The sequence below is a fragment of the Hemiscyllium ocellatum genome, chromosome 20 (assembly GCF_020745735.1).
Source record: "Hemiscyllium ocellatum isolate sHemOce1 chromosome 20, sHemOce1.pat.X.cur, whole genome shotgun sequence".
NCBI classification, from domain to species: domain Eukaryota; kingdom Metazoa; phylum Chordata; class Chondrichthyes; order Orectolobiformes; family Hemiscylliidae; genus Hemiscyllium; species Hemiscyllium ocellatum.
This window is the reverse complement of record NC_083420.1, coordinates 4,223,791-4,238,579: the sequence shown is the minus strand read 5'-3', so window position 1 is coordinate 4,238,579 and position 14,789 is coordinate 4,223,791. Positions and strand designations below refer to the sequence as shown.

Here is a 14,789-nt window from a genome sequence, read left to right as displayed (position 1 = left end):
GAAGTGGAAAGTTTACAACAAATGAATACAGAAATATGCTGGAGAAACTCAGCAAATCTGGGAACATCTGTGGAGAGAGAAAAACAGAGTTTTTATTTCAAGACTGGAATGACATTTCTTTAGAACTGGATGTGAAACATTAACTCAGTTTTCTGTCTTCACAGACACTGCCAGACCTACTGAGTTTCTCCAGCAATGTTTGCTTGTGTCATATCTCCACCATCTTTGTTTTCTTTTGGAATATTTATAAATCTTAACAAAAATGCACTTATGCACGTAAGTTCATACACATACTGACCAAGAAAGTTGATTATCTGACACTTGACATCATTTCTGTCACTAGACCTGGTCATTCTTAAAGAGTGAGCTGTGTTGTAATAAACCTTTTAAACAGGGAAAGCACTAAGATTTACTCAGATATTCTCTGTCTATTTTACTTCTATTTCTCATATTATATGAATATGATAAACTCCAGTTGACAGAATGCAGACTATGAGAAGTCATCAACATTAATTTTCATTTCCCAACCTCTCACCATTTTTCTTCTGTGAGAAAATGTTCCGGGCATGAAGGGGTCATTTACTGCCTCATTCCTGTCTGTGTCTGAGTCACCACCAGTATGTTTGGTGAAACCAGGGCCCGAAGCTAAACAGGACAGATCCTCACCGACACCCACAAATGAGAATCTGATGAGATGGATGGGTCCACAGTCTGACTTTGAAATATTTTATGGACAGGCCATGAGCTGGCTTTGTAGTGCTCAACTGAACTTTGTTAAGACAAGCCCTGAGTGTTTTTTTTAAAGGGCACCACGACAGACAGAGAGGAAGAAATGAATAACTAAGACATCTTAAATGATTTGGTTCGTCCAACAAGAGCATCGTTATCATCTGGTGTGACAAAACGTGGATATTACCAAAACAGGGGAAGCCATCAAAACTTTCCACCTTTCACTCATCAGGATAGATACAAGAATGCCAAAATTTAACAGGAACAACAAAGAGAAATGAGTGCTGATTGGTTGACAGGTTGATTCTTACAGAGTCTGTGAGAAAATTTGTAGCTCGGGTGCTCGTTGTTGTGGTTCTGTTCACCGAGCTGGGAATTTGTGTTGCAGACGTTTCGTCCCCTGTCTAGGTGACATCCTCAGTGATTGGGAGCCTCCTGTGAAGCACTTCTGTGATCTTTCCTCCGGCATTTGTAGTGGTTTGAATCTGCCGCTTCCGGTTGTCAGTTCCAGCTGTCCGCTGCAGTGGCCGGTATATTGGGTCCAGGTCGATGTGCTTATTGATTGAATCTGTGAATGAGTGCCATGCCTCTAGGAATTCCCTGGCTGTTCTCTGTTTGGCTTGTCCTATAATAGTAGTGTTGTCCCAGTCGAACTCATGTTGCTTGTCATCTGCGTGTGTGGCTACTAAGGATAGTTGGTCGTGTCGTTTCGTGGCTAGTTGGTGTTCATGGATGTGGATCGTTAGCTGTCTTCCTGTTTGTCCTATGTAGTGTTTTGTGCAGTCCTTGCATGGGATTTTGTACACTACGTTGGTTTTGCTCATGCTGGATATCGGGTCCTTCGTCCTGGTGAGTTGTTGTCTGAGAGTGGCTGTTGGTTTGTGTGCTGTTATGAGTCCTAGTGGTCGCAGTAGTCTGGCTGTCGGTTCAGAAATGCTCCTGATGTATGGGAGTGTGGCTAGTCCTTTGGGCTGCGGCATGTCCTCATTCCGTTGTCTTTCCCTTAGGCATCTGTTGATGAAATTGCGTGGGTATCCGTTTTTGGTGAATACCTTGTATAGGTGTTCTTCCTCTTTTTGCAGTTCTGGTGTACTGCAGTGTGTTGTGGCCCTTTTGAACAGTGTCTTGATGCAACTTCTTTTGTGTGTGTTGGGGGGATTGCTTTCATAGTTCAGGACTTGGTCTGTGTGTGTGGCTTTCCTGTATACCTTTGTGGTGAATTCTCCGTTAGGTGTTCTCTGTACCATCACATCTAGGAATGGAAGTTGGTTGTCCTTTTCTTCCTCTCTCGTGAATCAGATTCCTGTGAGTGTGGCGTTGATGATCTGGTGTGTGTTCTCTATTTCTGTGTTTTTAATGATTACAAAGGTGTCATCCACATATCTGACCCAGAGTTTGGGTTGAAATTGCGGTAAGACTGTTTGTTCTAATCTTTGCATTACCGCTTCTGCTATGAGTCCAGAGATGGGTGAGCCCATGGGTGTGCCATTGATTTGTTCATATATTTGGTTGTTGAATGTGAAGTGTGTTGTGAGGCACAGGTCCAGTAGTTTGAGTATGCCGTCTTTGTTGATAGGTTCACCGTCCTGTTGTCTGTTCTGTATGTCCAGCAGGTTGGATATTGTTTCTCTGGCTAGGGTTTTGTCGATAGAGGTGAACAGTGCCGTTACATCGAATGAGACCATGGTTTCTTCCTTGTCTATGTGTATATTTCTGATGATGTCCAAGAATTCCTGTGTTGATTGTATAGATTGTCTGGATCCGCTGATCAGGTGTTTCAGTTTCTGCTGTAGCTCTTTAGCCAGTTTGTGTGATGGTGTCCCTGGTAGTGATACCATGGGTCTGAGTGGGATGTCTGGTTTGTGCACTTTAGGTAGTCCATAGAATCTGGGGGTGTTGTTGCTTTCCGGTTTCATTCTTTGTAGGTCAGACCTGGTTATCTGTCCGTTTTTTTGCAGGTTCCTCAGTGTGTTGTTTATCCTATTGGTGAGCTGTGGGGTGGGGTCAAACTCCCTATTTGGTAGGTGTTGGTATCTGCAAGTAGTTGTTGCGCTTTTTTGGATGTAGTCTGCTTTGTCCAGGATGACCGTCATTCTGCTTTTGTCTGCTGGTAGTATGATTATGTCCTTATCATTTCTTAGTGATTTTAGTGCTTCCATCTCCTTGGTGTTGAGGTTATGTGTTTGTCTTTTCCTTGTTATCAGAGGTACGATACTTTGTCTCACTGTTTGTTGTGTCTCTTCTGTCAGTCCATTGTTCCTGAGTGTGCATTCTAGTGCTGCTAGGAGGTCTGCTGTCTTGGCGTCCCTGTGGTTGTAGTTAAGTCCCTTGGCCAGTGTTGTTCTTTCCGTGTCTGTGAGCTGTCTGTGGGAGAGGTTTCTAACCCAGGTGTGTGTTGTGGTGTCCTCTCTGTTGTGTGTTAGTTTGGCCATTTTTTCTTTTAGTGCCGTTTTTTTGCGGTGTGTGGTCCTGTTCTGTACTATGGTGACGGTCTGTTCTATGGTCCGGGTCCATTCCTGATTGGCGGTTTTTGAAATTAACGATTTTTGGCGCGCAATTTACCCAGCATGAGCAAAACCAATGTAGTGTACAAAATCCCATGCAAGGACTGCACAGAACACTACATAGGACAAACAGGAAGACAGCTAACAATCCGCATCCATGAACACCAACTAGCCACGAAATGACATGACCAGCTATCCTTAGTAGCCACACACGTAGATGACAAGCAACATGAATTCGACTGGGACAACACTACTATTATAGGGCAAGCCAAACAAAGGACAGCCAGGGAATTCCTAGAGGCATGGCACTCATTCACAGATTCAATCAATAAGCACATCGACCTGGACCCAATATACCGACCACTGCAACGGACAGCTGGAACTGACAACAGGAAGTGGCAGATTCAAACCACTACAAATGTCAGAGGAAAGATCACAGAAGCGCTTCACAGGAGGCTCCCAAGCACTGAGGATGTCACCTTGATTCTTCCAGGTTAAGGCATTGTCATGCAGAATGGACCAGAGAGCTATTTGCATACTTTTGTTTATTTAAAAAAGGCTCAATGTGTGGACACATCCTTTCTGCTTACAGAGGAAAGGTTTTTGTGTAGAAATACATACTGCTTCAAAGGAACAGACGGGAGTACAATTCTGAGAGCAAGTGATAATATTAACTGAGCCATTAATAATTATTACTCCCTCACTTAGGATTGTTCAACAAGTACTGTCCAGTGACAGAATCACACCTAACATTAGACAGGAGATTTGCAACAAGCAGCCATTTTCACTGACAGAGTACTGGCTGTACTCAACTAGCCTGTGTTTATAGCACACAGAACCTCATGCCCAACACTAGATGAGAATTTGAGATTGGATAGCACTCACTGAACAATCTCAGCCTCAGGATATTCACCAGGTTGATTCCAGAGATGAGGGGCTTGACTTCTGGGGAGAGATTAACCACTTTAGACTTAAACGCTTTGGAATATAATTGAGGGATATAAGCTACAGGGGATTGACAAAATTGATGTGGAGAGGATGTCTCCTCTTGTGGGGCAGTCTGTAATGAGAGGTCATAGTTTTAGGATAAGGGGCAGCAGATTTAAGACAGAGATGGGGAGAAATGACTTCTCTCAAAGGGTTGTGAATCTCAGGAATTCACTCCCCCAGACTTCAGTGGATGCTGGGACATTGAATAAATTTAAGGAGAAGATGGACAGATTTTTAATGAGTAATGAGTTGAAGGATTATGGAGAGTGGGCAGGAAGGTGGAGTTGAGGTCAAGGTGAGATCAGCCATGATTGTATCAAATGGTAGAGCAGGCTCAAGGGGCTGAATGGCCTCCTCCCGCTGCTAGCTCCTATATTCTTATGTATGGCGAGCATTTGGCACACTTGAAATCTAGATCAGGAAAGTTCTTGATCTGAGTTGAGTTAAAGTCTCCCATTTGGGGTGATCTTGGAGAGAGTATAAACAGTAAGCATGTGATGTAAAAGTAGCCAGAATTCCTGATTGTTACCATCCAGCCATCCCACTGGAATCTTGTGCAGAAGAGTCACCTTTTGACTTACCACTGGTGGGCCCCTCGTAAAGACCAGTTTTATGAACGACTGTGTGAAATGCAGCATATATTCTTCAATATTGGCAGAGATATTAAGTAAATCTGTTAAACTACTCAGAATAAGAGTCTCATTGGAACCAGATTTTCACTATTACATATTAGTAACTTTGAGTTCAAAATATTTCCAAAATTCACAAGTCACATCGTTATTATTAATACCGTTTATGTTTAAAACAGGAACTTCCTGCCACTATTATGTAATCATTTCTCAGGACTCAGGACAATTAAAGCTTAATCATTAAAAAGCTTTCAAAAGTTTGTTGACATCCATGATCTCAGAAACGTTAACTCACAGTATTAACCATTCCAGGCACCTCTCTTGAATTAGGTTCTTGACCCTGTCACCCTCAAAATTCTCCTGTAACATATACATACACTGTGCTGCTTGAACCTAGAGGAGAAAGTGAGGACTGCAGATGCTGGAGATCAGAGTGAAAATGTGTTGCTGGAAAAACGCAGCAGGTCAGGCAGCATCCAAGGAGCAGGAGAATCAACGTTTCGGGCATAAGCCCTTCTTCAGGAAAGGCTTTCAATTCCTGAAGAAGGGCTTATGCCCGAAATGTTGAATCTCCTGCTCCTTGGATGCTGCCTGACCTGCTGTGCTTTTCCAGCAACACATTTTCAGCTGCTTGAACTTATACAATTCATTTATATTTCAACTTCAAATGATATTTCACAATTAACCTCAGCAGGTCTAGCAGCATCTGTGCAGAGAAGCCCTAAAATCTTCATGAAGAAGGGTCACTGGACTGGAGATTAAACCTATGTTTCCCTCTGCACAGATGCTGCCAGACCTGCTGAGTTTCTCCAGCAATTTTTGTTTTTGTTTCAGATCTCCAGCATTCACAGTTCTTTGTTTTATAATAATTATTCACACCCTGTGTGGTAATCAATCCCTAAATCAGTCAGATGCAACTCAAGAAGAATTTCAATAAAACTCTTACATTTCTGAATAATTAACACAAATGTAACATGCACTTTCACTTTTGACAGCTATTATTACACGAACCAAAATTCCACTCTCACTGAATTAAGTGGCACTTCGATATCTGGAGCTATACTGTTGACACTTGAAGATGATCACTATGTTCAGCAGACTGTATTGGTTGTATAAAGTGTTAATTTACCAGATTCCAAAATGAGTATATGTCAAAAGCTATTAATTGCACCAGACAGTCATGATCTCATTAAATGGTCAGAAGTCACACCACAGCAGGTTATAGGCTTATCTGAAATCACTGGCTTTCAGAGCACTGCCTCTTCACCACTTGACTGAGGCACCTTCTCAAATATGTTTTGGAAATCCAAATAAAGTCAAGCCACCGCCCACCCCCATCCTCCCACTTTTACCAACTCTACACTTTAGACCCTGAAAGAACTCTAAAGTATTTATCTTTCCCTTTTGATTCTTTTCTGCTATGGCCTTCATCGCAAGAGGATTTGAGTCTCAGAGTAAGGAGGCCTTGCTGCAGTTATACAGGGCCCTGGTGAGGCCACACTTTGTGGACAGCTTTAGTCTCCAAGTCTGACTGACACTTGAGAAAAGGCTGGATTGACTGGGCTTGTACTCACTGGAATTTAGAAGACTTGGGGGGGGTGGATACTCACAGCTACATATAAAATCCCGATGGGAATGGACAGGCTAGATGGGGGAAGCATTTTCCCAGTGTTGTGGAACTAGTGGTCACAGTCTAAGAAGGGCACAGACGGACCAGTCGAACCGGGAACATTCCTCGTCACAATGGACGTTTCCGCACTCTACACCAGCATCCCCCGCAGGGATGGCATCGCAGCAACAGCCTCAGTACTCAACACCAACAACTGCCAATCTCCAAACACCATCCTACAACTCATCTGCTTTACCCTCGATTACAACGTCTTCACCTTTGACAACCAGTTCTTTATCCAGACACATGGAACAGCCATGGGGACCAAATATGCACCCCAATATGCCAACATTTTTATGCACAGGTTCGAACAAGATTTCTGCTCTATGCAGGATCTCCAACCAACATTATACACCAGGTACATTGATGACATTTTCTTCCTCTGGACCCATGGTGAGGAGTCACTGATAAAACTACACAGTGACATCAACAAGTTTCATCCCACCATCAAACTCACCATGGACTACTCTCGACTGTCTGTCTCATTCTTGGACACGTGCGTCTCCATCAAGGATGGACACCTCAGCACCATGCTCTACCGCAAACCCACAGACAACCTCACAATGCTACACTTCTCCAGCTTCCACCCAAAACATATTAAAACAGCCATTCCCTATGGACAAGCCCTACGCATACACCGGATCTGCTCAGATGAGGAGGAACGTGGCAGACACCTGGAAGTACTCAAGGATGCCCTCACAAGAACAGGGCATGATGCTCAACTCATCGACCGCTAGTTCCAACGTGCCACAGCAAGGAACCGTAATGACCTCCTCAGGAGACAGACATGTGCTGTAACTGACAGGGTACCCTTCGTTGTTCAGTACTTCCCAGGAGCTGAAAAATTAGGCCACGTTCTTTGTGACCTGCAACACAGTATCAATGAGGATGAGCACCTCACCAAGACCTTCCCCACACCTCCACTACTTGCCTTTAAACAACCGCCAAACCTCAAACAGATCATTGCTTGTAGCAAACTGCCCAGCTCTCAGGACAACTCCATACAACCCTGTCATGGTGGACGCTGCAAGATGTGTCAGATTGTGGACATAGATACCACCATTACGCGTGGGGACACCTCCCACCTTGTACATGGCAGGTACCCATGTGACTCAGCCAACGTTGTCTATCTTATACGTTGCAGGCAGGGATGCCCGGAGGCATGGTACATTGGGGAAACCGAGCAAAGGCTACGACAACGGATGAATGGGCACCACACAACAATCAACAGACAGGAGGGTTCCCTCCCAGTTGGGGAACACTTCAGTGGTCCAGGACATTCAGCCTCGGACCTTCGGGTGACCATCCTCCAAGGTGGACTTCGGGACAGGCAGCAGAGGAAAGTGGCCGAGCAGAGGCTGACAGCTAAGTTCAGTACCCATAGGGAGGGCCTCAACCGGGACCTTCGGATCATGTCACACTACTGGTGATCACCATTGCACTACACACACACACACACACACACACACACACACACACACACACACACACACACACACACACACACACACACACTCACATACACACGGACACAGGTACACACAGACGCGCATACAGACACCCACACACATTCTTATAGACACACACACTCCCACGTTCACACATGCACCCCCTTGCAGACTTAAGACACTCTGCACTCACCACACACACACACACACACACTTTCTCACACTCACAACCCCCACCCCAGACAGACACACACACAGACAAAGACCCACATGCACACATATATTTTGTGTGTGGTGAATTTGTACTTGCAGAGTTACATTGCACTTTGCTCAAAAACTGCATACATTCATGTAGAACTCAGCTCAAAAACTGCATGAATTTATATAAAACTCTCTTATCTCACTTTTTAGATTAGAATCAATCTAAACATCAGGTCATAGACAGAGAACACAGGGGGCTAACACCTTCAACATATTGTCTAGCTATCACCATTGTTAACAGCTAACCTGAGAATGCAACTTTTAAAAAAATGTTTTGTGATTTACACATGAAAGAAGTGAAACTATCACTGTATTCTAACAGATGAAAAGCTTAACAGACAATCAATTTTTCAATGTATAATTTCAGTTACATCACACTGTAAATTTTTGCTATAAATTCTGTGTTACGATCGAGCCCTCCACACTCACCTGATGAAGGAGCATCGCTCCGAAAGCTAGTGTGCTTCCAATTAAACCTGTCAGACTATAACCTGGTGTTGTGGGATTTTTAACTAAAAAGATGTGGTAAGCCATTCAGGACTGAGATCAGGAAGAATTTCTTCTCTCAGAGAGTTGTGGACCTGTGGATTTCTCTGCCAGGGGGAGCTGTTGGGGCCATTCCGTTAGGTATGTTCAAGAGGGAGCTGGACACGGCCCTTGCAGCTAAAGGAATCAAGGGATGGGAGAGGAAACGGGAATGGGATACTGAGGTTGCATGATCAGCCATGATCACATTGTATGGTGGAGCAGGCTTGATGGGCCAAATGGCCTACTTCTGCTCCTATTTTCTATGTTTCTATGTTTCCAGGTGGCCCAGTGGTTAGCACTGCTGCCTCACAGCACCAGGGACTCAACTTTGATTCCAGCCTCGGGCGACTGCCTGTGTGGAGTTTGCACATTCTCCCTGTGTCTGCGTGGGTTTCCTCCCACGGTCTAGAGATGTGCAGGTCAGGTGGGTTGGCCATGGTAAATTGCCCATAGTGTTAGGTGCATTAGTCAGAGGGAAATGGGTCTGGGTGTGTTACACTTTGGAGGGTCGGTGTGAACTGGTTGGGCCAAAGGGCCTGTTTCCACACTGTAGGGGACCTGACCTGATCTAATGTATTTGGGTATTTTCCCAATGTCATATATTAAACTAACTGGTCTTTGGTTTCTTTCTTCACTTTCCCTTCTTTGTTAAATAAGGGAGTTACATTTTTCCAATCCTCTGGGTATTTTCCAGAGTCTGGAAGACTTTGGAAGATTATAACTAACACATTTACTGTCTCGGCAGCACTTCTTTGAAGATTCCAAGATGCAGTATTGTGCTATCTGTTCTTATCTTTGGTGGTTTTATGATGTTTGTTCTTATCTTCCCAAAATGCAAGACCTCAAATTTGCAAAGGAACCTTTTAAGATGTTTGTCAGTTGTGTTTGGAGACATATGTATGAGAAGATCTAAAGCTGCCTATTGGTTTTGATAAATCCTATTAAAGATGACCAAAATGCCCAGAGTTTAAACAAAATGTTACTCTTGCTGTAGACTAGAATAGTACCCAACTCTATCCCACTTTAGAATGGATGTAAAGGTCTTGGAGATAATTCAGAGGAACGTAGAGTCATAGAGTCATACAATATACCACAGAAACAGACCCTTCAGTCCAACTTGTCCATGCCGAGCAGATACTCTAGATTAATCTACTCCCATTTGCCAGCATTTGGCACATATCACTCTAAACCCTTCCTATTCATATACCCATCCAGATGCCTTCTAAATGCTGTCATTGAGAATCTGGGATTATTCTCAGAAGCGCAAAGAATTCTTGTGGAATATTTAAACAGGAGTTTCCATTTATGGGATTTTTGGTGGAGTATCTGAAGAGAAACTGTTTTCATTCGCAGAGTTGTGAAGAATAGTCACAGGATCACACAAGTGTAATGGGATGGAAGGAGTAAAAAATGAGGTCTGCAGATGCTGGAGATCACAGCTGCAAATGTGTTGCTGGTCAAAGCACAGCAGGCCAGGCAGCATCTCAGGAATATGAATTCGACGTTTCGAGCATAAGCCCTTCATCAGGAATCAGGATGGAAGGAGATCATTCAGCGCATTAGCTCTTCAAAGAAGCATGATCCCCTCCTGTCAATTTCCTGCTTTTACCCCATTTCCCTGCAAAATAATTCCATTTAAGTAATGATCCAACCCCACCATTTTGAATGCCTCATTTGATATTGCCCGGGCCACATTTTGTGTCATTGAACTCAAAATGTTAACTTTGTTTCTCCCTCCCTGCCGACCTGCTAAGTTTCTCCAGAATTGTCTGTTTTTAATTTCAGGTTTAGAGTCTGCAGTATTTTGTTTTTAATTCCATGAACATGACAACCATTGGCCAGAGGTGACAGATTTTAAACAGTTGTCTGAATGGCCCCAAAGAGACCTGATGAGAGTTTTGTTCAGTGGGACTTTTCACATGATAGAGCGATGGTGTCAGATTCAATGTTCCTGAAGATGCACATCAACATGAAACATTTTGTGCATTTGCTGAAAAATGGTAGGACGCAAAACTGCGTGAGGTTTATTGATCATTCTGAGTGGTTTTTTTTGGTTACTTAACATAAATGAATTCACTATGATAATCCAACTCAGTCTCCTTTTCCCGTTTTCTCCCTATGCCCTGTGATCCCCTTTAGCCTGAAGAACTGCCTCTTTCTTGTAATCATTCAATGTTTAACCCTCAACCACTTTCTGCAGCAGAGTATTCCATAGGTTCACTGCTCTCTGGGTGAAGACATTTCTCCTCATCTCATACCAGGCCCAAAACTTTAACTCTGTTTCTCTCTCTACGGATGCAGAATGACATGTTGAGTCTTTCCTGCATTTTCTGTTTTGATATATATTCTAGAGTTATTTATTAAACTCAATACAATGTATCTTTCTTGGCTCTTAATGAAAATCTCTGTTTTCATGATAACATCAGAAGTCACATGACACCAGGTTATAATCCAAAAGGTTTATTTGAAATCAAAGCTTTCAGAGTTAAAGTGACTCCACCTGATGAAGGGGACAACACTCCGAAAGCTTGTGGGTTTAAATAGACTAGTTGGACTATAACCTTGACCTTGCCCACCCCAGTCCAACACCGGCCCCTCCACATAATGACAGTAGAGACTGTGTGGAGTTTGCACGTTCTCCCCGTGTCTGCGTGGGTTTCCTCCGGGTGCTCCGGTTTCCTCCCACAGTCCAAAGATGTGCAGGTCAGGTTAATTGGCCATGCTAAATTGCCCGTAGTGTTAGGTAAGGGGTAAATGTAGGGGTATGGGTGCGTTGCGCTTCAGCGGGTCGGTGTGGACTTGTTGGGCCGAAGGGCCTGTTTCCACACTGTAAGTAATCTAATCTAAAATCTATAACATGACTTCAACCTGGCTTTCTTTACTTTTCATCTGGCGTTGCTTCTAATTTGATTCAAAATCCATTGATACTGACACACATTCATTGAGATCATTTCTGAAGTCTGCACACTTTGCTTGATTCTTCTATCATGTTGAATGTTAATATTAGAATGAAATAGCTCAGAATATTACTCACATAACAGGAAGAATATTGTCTCCCTAAGTCCTTGAACTCTGTTATAGCATGTTCAGCTAACCATATCCTTTTGGAAATTCCCCAAAAATAACACTGGATTCACTTTACTTCAGAATTTGGACAAACACAACTTTGGCAGTAATAAGTAAAGTTTAAATCCTCCTTTACTATGAAATAACAAACACCATAAACTGCAAGGCAACTAGATCAGTACTTTTCGCCATGAGATATTTGCATATTTTCATTTCACTAACTGTAAATACTGTTAACCCCACTTTTGTTTGTTACTTTTTTTGTGAAGAATGTGCTAAATTTGTGGTTTTACTGAACTGAATTCTTTGTATATATCTGTTTTATAATGTAAACCATTCAATCAGAACAAAGTGATTGGAATATCCAGATGCCCTGCTCCAAATGTGTCCTTGTAAGGACTAAAATCTTTCTTGGTGTGGAGTTGTCTGAAGTAGACAAGTATCTGATAAAAGAAAAGGATGGAACAGGCGCCTGTATTATACTTCTCGTGATTACAGTGAGTCCCAAAGCATCTTATAGAGTCAAAATCCTCGAGATGTACAGCATGGAAACAGACCCTTCGGTCCAACCTGTCCATGCCGACCAGATATCCCAACCCAATCTAGTCTCATTTGCCAGCACCTGGCCCATATCCCTTCAAACCCTTCCTATTCATATACCCATCCAGATGCCTTTTAAAAGCTGTAATTGTACCAGCCTCCACCACATCCTCTGGCAGCTCATTCCATACACGCACCACCCTCTGTGTGAAAAGGTTGCCCCTTGGGACTCTATATCTTTCCCATTTCACCCAGGACCCATCTCTGAGGCAAAATGTACCAAAGACCCACAATCCTCGGAGTGAAGAAATTCCTTCTCATCTCTGTCTTAAATTGGCTTCCCTTTATTCTGAGACTGTGCCCTCTGATCCCAGACTCTCTCCATGAGGGGAAACATCCTCCCATCATTGACCCTGTCAACCCCCTTTAAGAATCCGATATGTTTCAATGAGATCACCTCCCATTCTTCTATAGCCCATGAGGTAGTTAACACGTCGCTACTGTTCTAATGTATAGACAAATTAGAATTAAAATAATCTTTTCACTGAAGGGAGCCATTTGACATATCTCAGTTCTTTCAAAGAAATATCCAATTTATCCAATGGCCTTATTGCTGTGGCCTTGCAATCTTCCCTTTCTGGTTGCGACTATTCAATCTGCTTCCAAAGCCCTTTCTATCAATGTATTTCACATCTTGGTTGAAAATGTGTTGCTGGTTAAAGCACAGCAGGTCAGGCAGCATCCAAGGAATAGGAAATTCGACGTTTCGGGCATAAGCCCTTCATCAGGAATGAGGAGAGGGTGCCAGGTAGGCTAAGATAAAAGGTAGGGAGGAGGGACTTGGGGGAGGGGCGATGGGGATGTGATAGGTGGAAGGAGGTCAAGGTGAGGGTGATAGGCCGGAGTGGGGTGGGGGCGGAGAGGTTAGGAAGAAGATTGTAGGTTAGGAGGGCAGTGCTGAGTTGAGGGAACCGACTGAGACAAGGTGGGGGGAGGGGAAATGAGGAAACTGGAGAAATCTGAGTTCATCCCTTGTGGTTGGAGGGTTCCCAGGCGGAAGATGAGGCGTTCTTCCTCCAACCGTCGTGTTGTTATGTTTTGCCGGTGGAGGAGTCCAAGGACCTGCATGTCCTCGGTGGAGTGGGAGGGAGAGTTAAAGTGTTGAGCCATGGGGTGGTTGGGTTGGTTGGTCCGGGCGTCCCTGAGGTGTTCTCTGAAGCGTTCCGCAAGTAAAGAAAGTTATCCTCATCTTCCTTTTGTGGGTGACTCAGCAGTTAACCCTGCTGCCTCACAGCACCAGGGACCTAGGTTCGATTCCACCCGCGGGTGACTGTCTGTGTGGAATTTACACATTCTGCCCGTGTCTGCATAGGTTTATTCTGGATGCTCTAGTTTCCTCCCACAGTCCAAAGATGTGCAGGTTAGAATGGATTGGCTATGGGAAATTACCCATAGTGTCCAGGGATGTACTGTCTAGGGGGGTTAGCCATGAGAAATGCAGGATTACAGGGATAGGGTGGGTCTGGGTGTGATGCTCTTCAGAGGGTCAAAATGGTTTTGATGGGCCGAATGGCCTGCTTCCATACTGTAGGAATTCTATGATTCTTTGGCTGTCTTGGCAGTTACCTCATAGTTGGGTATTCTGCTTCCCAACTCTCCTGCTCCTGCAAACAGTTTCTCTTTCTCATTCATATCCTTTGTCATTTTGAGTATTTCGGTTGTACCTTTCTCGGTCCTAAGGAGAACAGCCTGCCACGCCATCTTGAATCTAAGTATTCCTCCGGTAAGTTTCTCTCCGAGGCATTGAGAATTTTCTGGAGGAGCAGTGGAACTGATAGTCCAGTTCAGGCCTCATCAGTTTGTTGTTTTATAAATGGCTTTGAGGGGAGATTTTAGTACAATAGAACAGTGTTGGGATCATCTTTAAATCCACGAGTGTGATTTAATTTTCCTGGAAATCACCAATTAACAAGAACAATTCCAATGGGAGGTGACTGGACTGTATTTGTTTTTCAAAGACTATTGAAAGTTTCAGAACACAACCAAACATTTTGTCTTTGTGTTTGTACTGTTTAAAGTTTAGCCTGTCAATGTATTTGCTTTGCTCTAACGTTTATTGGATTTCAAGATTCTGTAAATGTGCTTACCATTTGTTATTCTAGCAGAGTCTTAAGAAAAATGACAATAAATTTGACCGCTCTGACATGTATCTAACAACTACGCGTCCTTTGCAGAGGGTGATATCAATTTCAGTTGCAATTGATTTCTCGGTGAAATAACTTGTTAGGGCAGCAGTCCTTATAAGGTTATGTTGGATGGAATGATAGCAGAGGTTTGATGGTCTCTGATATCTGGGGTGGAATTTCCGCAGGATCACTTTGATATCTCTAAACTTTCAGTGAAAGATCTGTTGCAACCCTGGAGA

At 43.5% G+C, this 14,789-nt stretch overlaps 1 protein-coding gene across 3 annotated transcripts in view; it reads right to left on the bottom strand.

Annotated features, from left to right (window-relative positions):
* The window catches only part of LOC132825314 (myosin-11-like), a 189,621-nt gene that overhangs the window by 154,544 nt on the left and 20,288 nt on the right, over window positions 1–14,789 (bottom strand). The window lies entirely within an intron of this gene.